The following is a 6,306-nucleotide window of genomic DNA, read 5'->3' as shown; positions in this document are numbered from 1 at the left end:
TAAATATGAGGAAAGGACTGTCAGTTACAGCTAGTTTTAAAATTGCATGTAATTAAGGAGAGCAACATAATTGAGAAAAAAATATTTCGTTTATTTAGCAAAGACCAGCAAGGTGGGCTGCGATTTTTGTGTAGGAATTTTTTAAGCATTGCCAGTTTTCAGTAGTGGAACATTTCTTACAAGTGCGAAGCAACCAAAAATCATTGTGTTCTAGAATAGTCTAAAATCATAGCATCTTCAAATTGAAGGCATCATAAATTCATTTCCCTCTGAAGATGTTCCCTAGATCATGGTTCTAAGTTGCTTTACTGTAACTGCGTCAGAGGTCAGAGCCGGAGGGAAGTTACAACAGCTTTTTCTTGTCCTTCAGTCAAACACCAATTCAAGCTCTCCCTTCTCCATGAGGTGTTTTCCATCTGCTTTATGCTATGTGGTTTCTTCTTTCTGTAAAGTTTTAAAGCATACATTATCTCTATCATATAACTTATCACCTCACACTCTTTATTATTTAGTTTTTAAAAAATCAGCTTTTATCTTTTTACTTGTAAAGACCAGATTTTTTTTTTTTTTTTTTTTTTTTTTTTTTTTTTGTGATGGAGTCTTGCTCTGTCTCCCAGGCTGGAGTGCAGTGGTGCAATCTCAGCTCACTGCAACCTCTGCCTCCTGGGTGCAAGCGATTTTCCTGCCTCAGCCTCCTCAGTAGCTGGGATTACAGGTATGTGCCATGACCCCCAGCTAATTTTTGTATTTTTTCAGTAGAGATGGGGTTTCGCCATGTTGGCCAGGCTGGTCTCAAACTCATGACCTCAGGTGATCCACCCTTCTTGGCTTCCCAAATTGCTGAGATTACAGGTGTGAGCCACTGCGCCTGGGCAAGGACTAGATTTGAAGTGCCCAAATCCTTGGGCTTTGGAAGAGAGAGTTCTTATGTTTAAATTTCCAAATCTCTTTAGGTACAAGTCAATTATGTCACAGAAGGATGTGACTACTCACCATTTCCCTAACCAGCTCTACCATTTTACTCAGTTATCCTTTAGCTCTTGGGGTAAAGGTGGTGAGTGACTCACAAACATTGTATCCGTCTTCAAAGAACTGAAGAAATACTTTTATGGAATTGATCTCAGTGGGCAGGAGTAGGCATATTGGTTAAGGGTAAACACCTCCGCCCCTTCTCCCCACTTCCCTGCCAGTGACTGATTTAGGAATTGGCACGTGATCCAGTTCTGGCCAATCAGAGGTTTGTGGAAGGCTTCTGGGAAAAGTCCTTTGTTGCTTTTAAGGAAGAACCACGTGAAATCAGGCTTTCTCCATCTCTTTTGGATACTAACAAGAATGCCGATAAGTGCTGTTTGGTGCTACTGGCCACTGGGGAGCCAAGTTTAGTGTGAAACCAGCTGGAGAAGGAAGAGCAAAAGCATGGAAAGAACTCGTATGTCAGGTCACATTTTTGAGCTGCTGAATCTCTCAACCCTTAAGGGCATCCTACTTCTAGATTTCTCTGGTTATGTGCTTATTATTTAAGCCAAGTTGTTGTTTTCTATTTCTGAGAACCATAGACATTGTAACAGCCCCTTTTCCTCTGTTTGGATTGCCTTTTCACTCATACTTTGCTCAAACCTCTTCTTATTTCTTTAGAATAAAAGAAATAAGGATAGATCATAGGATAAACACATTGTAAAGGCTCTTCACCTATATTACTAAGATGCTTTCCAGAAAATTTGCACTGTTTGCTGTCCTGCCCATGGCATGAGGCAGCCGTTCTCCCTGTCTCTTTGCCTGCAGCCACCCTAGTTCCACACACTCTTCACTGCAGGCTGGTGAGTGTGAGCATTATTTCTGATTTTGTTGTGTCTTTGTATCCTTCTTTTGGGTAACTTTCAGATGTAGTCCAGCAGGTTCACAAAGAAAATAATAACCAGGATGGATGGATTCTAGTGAAGGGGCAGGGACATTCACCTGCTAGGAAGCCAAGGGTATGGAGGAAAGAAGATGGGAAAAGGGGATAGTAAGGTCTCACACTGGGACAAAAGATGGAAATGGGGAAGAATAGCAAGGTAGGAAAGTGAGGACATGGAGAACAGGCTCTTAGCATGTAATAATGATAAACCCCCACAAGCCATCTTTGGCAAAAGTCTTTTTCATACTTTGGACGATAGGTGCACGCTAATGCAGTGTTGCTGATGGGGAGGTCTGTATTTGGGAGCAGCCTCTCTGACTCCACCAATGTTTATCCTTTATCATCTTAGTAAAAAATGCCACCTTATCGGGCATCCTATATATGCTCTGATTTGGGTTTCAGTGTGGCAACTTTTTCAAGTGTTTGCCATCTTTCAGGAAGGCCACACGCCCAAAGGCAGCCTTACAGATCGGGGTTGGGGGGGACTGGAAAGTCACCTTTGATTTAATTTGATGAGTCTAAACCATACCTCTTGTCTCTCAGTTTCTTCTCTGTCTACCAGTGCTTGAAATTCCTCCACAAATGAAATCACAGAATTTTTAAGCTAAAAAGAGCCATCTGGTTCAACCACTCAGTTAATAGATGAAGTCGGTTCAAAGAGGTGAAGCAACTTGAAACAGGTCCTGGAGACTGTTGGTGGTGGGAGTCCGGAAGACAGCACAGGTGTGCCGAATGCCAGCCCACAGTCCTTCCCTTCGTATGGTTCTGCTCCTTGAGACTCATTCCATAAGGTCTCAATGATGTTTCAGGATTAAAAATCAGCAGAAATGTTTACTAGTTTCCCAATTAAGAGCAGGGTACGTGTTTCAGATAGTCAGACAGAAAAAGGTGGGGGGCTCAAGAGTGAGGTAAGGAGGCGGAAGGAGAGACAGAGGCAGCAGAAACTGGACACCGCCTATCAACCAAGGCCAACCCATGTTATCCCACACCCTCTTCTCCCCATCACATGCAGCCCTAACCCCCCTAGTTCCCCAACTCTCTTTTGAGCCTCCTCAAACACTTGCTGTTGCTCCTGGGGGCAGTGCTGTGTTCGGCTTACCGCTGGGGTTGTCAGTTGCCATAGAATTACACTGTTCCTTCACATTTACCCAGCCTAGGATATGATGGAGCATCTCTTTTAATTCTCAAACAGGTTTTATAGAACTGGAAGCAATCTGGCCTCCCAGGTTTCTAGGCACTGTGGAATAATACTTCATCTGGCCGGCACCAACCAGAGTGAGGTGTTTAGTTGTTCGGCCCACAACGGAGGGGCCCAGAGAGCATGTTGTTATGTACAGGGTCCACACACATCATTAAAGGACTGAAAAAGATATAGACATGTTAGTTTGCAGAAGAAGAGAATGTGGGCTGGGCGCAGTGGCTCACACCTGTAATCCCAGCACTTTGGGAGGCCAAGGCAGGAGGATCACTTGAAGTCAGGAGTTTGAGACTAGGCTGGCCAACATGGTGAAACCCTGTCTCTACTAAAAATACAAAAACTAGCCAGGCATGATGGTGGGTGCCTGTAATCCCAGCTACTCAGGAGGCTGAGTATAAGAATCACTTGAACCTGGAAGGCGGAGGCTGCAGAGAGCTGAGATCACGCCATTGCACTCCAGTCTGGGCTACAGAGTGGGACTCCATCTCAAAAAAAAAAAATAAAAATAAAAAAAAAATAAAAAAGAGAGAGAGAATGTTCCTTAATTCTTTTCTTTTAAAAAAAAATTGTAAAGGTTTTGATCTTGTTTTCACAAAGGCTGTAGAGCAGTAGCAGTATCTTTGGAAATAATGAAGGATTCCCTAAAAGCAAGGATTATAACACATTGGAATGCTGCTGAGATAGGTTGTGAAATGTTCCCTGGGTGTCTTCACCAGTAATATGGACTAGGCAGCTCATCTGGAATCCTGGGCTAGGTGTGGTCTCACCCAGTAACTTGGAGATTCATTGAGAGACCTCCAGAAGTTTCTGACAATAAATAAGGAAGTCTTTGAGTCTGCAAATCTGTGAAATAATGGAGTTTCCAGGACTTCCATGACAAAGAGTCTGCCTCTGATTCTAATTAAAGGCATTCCTCCTAAATAATTTAATTTTTCTGAGGTTCAACTGGTGCTTCAAGTCACCCATTTGTGAATTATAATTTTTCAACTTTTCTAAACAGTCTTAACATGTGCAGTACAGATTAAGTGATATTTTCAAGTTTTCTGCTATTCCTTTTTCCTTGGAAGAAAATTATGAGTGTCAGTCAGTTAAAAGACAAGCAAACATAAAGAAAATCAACTCTTCCTGGAAAGTGTTAGAATTGTACAAAAGATTTTGAAGATTGAACATGACATGGAGCTTGGCATCGGATTGCAGTCTGGGTGAAAGGCTCACATGCCACTGGAAAACATGGACAGCAACCAAATGGCTGGCCCACGGGGCATTCGCTTGAAGTGATAGCCATCTCTTGGGCGGTTGCTTTTTCCCTTTTTCCTTTTTTTAAGAGTGAGATCATGACAACTTGCATTTTGCAGAACTGAGCCAAAAGAAATTGTCACTCTTTCTAATTTAAGAGGAAGAGTGTATAGTCTGAAAAAAAGCTTTTAATTTTATTATAACACCAAAGATAAACCCTCCTGCTTCCTAGGGAAGAGGAGTTCACGGAGCAAACTTTCTCTTTTTTCTTTTATCTCTCTCTGTCAGCTTACCTTTTCTTCTTAGCTCTTTGCCTTCCCCTTCCCTTTTTCTCTTTCACTTGATCGCTTTCTCTTCTTTCTCTTCTTCCTCTGTGTCTCTTCCTTCCTGTTCTTATTCTCCTCCTCCTGCCCCTCTTCTTCCTCTCTTCCTTCTTCTTTTTCACATTCTTCTTCTCCATATTCTCCTTCCTCCTCCTCCTTCTCATCATCACCCTTTCTCTCACCTTTCTCCTTCCTCTTTTTCTTTCTTTTCTCCTTCCCTCTCTCCTTTTCCTTAGGGTGGTAGTGAGGATGAAGCAGTAATCCATGTGAAGCACTTAGCTCATGGTTATTCAATGAGCTGGTGTCCACTTGCTTGAGTTCAAAGTCCCGGCTTTGCTCAGAACTCTAACCCCTCCCTCCATCCCTCTTTGTCCCAAGACTTGAAGGCAGAGGGCATCTGTGTGATTTATTCTTCCTGGTGCCTTTGCCAGTTTGTCCATCCTGCCCTAAGGCATGGTGCTCAGTGCCTTGAGCCTCATTGCCTTGCTGGACGCAGAAGCTTGGGGACTGGAATCCATGGGAAGATGTGTGGGAGGAAGGCAGAGGTGGGATTACCAAGAAGCTGATGAGGCTTGGGTGTCAGGGTCCCTTACATGCCTGGGTTCCTTCCCAGGCCCCAGAGAAGCCCTAGTGATGCGTTCGTGTGGTCATGTTTGGCAACGTTTGCACAAGTAAGACGTGTTAGCTACAACTGCTTACGTCCTCTGACTTTTCCCTGTTAACTTGCCTCAGTCACACTGCTCTGTTAGAGAGTTAGAGTGACTACAGGCGATTTTTGGATCTAGCTGAGGGGGCAGGGTGTGAAGATATATCTGTGTGGTTCGCAGTCACTGTGTGAGGTAACGGCTAGCCCTCCTTGCGTTGGAATGGCTTACATTCATCTTCCTGTTGCCCACGTGCTGTCCTGACCTGAAGATGCAGTGCTAGAGGTCGTATCATGATGGTCATGTCAACCTGCAGTGGGTGCCCCTGGATGCATGTGGGTCATGGAGGAGAGACAAAGGTTGAAATATACATGGCATAGTCAGAAGGCAGTCCATGGACCAGTGCTACAGAAAGAACTATCTAATACGTTTATTTTGAGATTTGTTTTTCCCTTAGATTTTGTGATATTTGTTACTTTGTTTTTTAGTTTGATGAGACTTCTCATTTTAAATAAATATTTATTTCTACCTAATTTTTAATTTTTTTTTTTTTTTTTTTTGAGATGGAGTCTTGCTTTGTCGCTGAGGCTGGAGTGCAGTGGTGCAATCTCAGCTTACTGCAACCTCCGCCTCCCAGGTTCAAGGAATTCTCCTGCCCCAGCCTCCTGAGTAGCTGGGATTACAGGCATGTGCCACCATACTTGGCTATTTTTTTGTATTTTTAGTAGAGACGGGGTTTCACCATGTTGGCCAGGCTGATCTTGAACTCCTGACCTTATGATCCACCTGCCTTGGCCTCCCAAAGTGCTGGGATTACAGGTGTGAGCCACCGCGCCCAGTAGAATTAATAATTTAATATTTTTTTGAAAATAAGAAACCCTAAATGGTATATGTTTCAGTCCCATCCAATGTGAATCCTCCCTTGAAGGTAGGGAAAAAGAGAGAGAATGAAGAGGCAGAGAGCCTGGGAGTACTGGGGAGCACCACCCGGGGCCATAGCAGAGGCAG

The sequence above is a fragment of the Macaca fascicularis genome, chromosome 7 (assembly GCF_037993035.2).
Source record: "Macaca fascicularis isolate 582-1 chromosome 7, T2T-MFA8v1.1".
NCBI lineage: Eukaryota > Metazoa > Chordata > Mammalia > Primates > Cercopithecidae > Macaca > Macaca fascicularis.
This window is presented reverse-complemented; position numbering follows the sequence as displayed.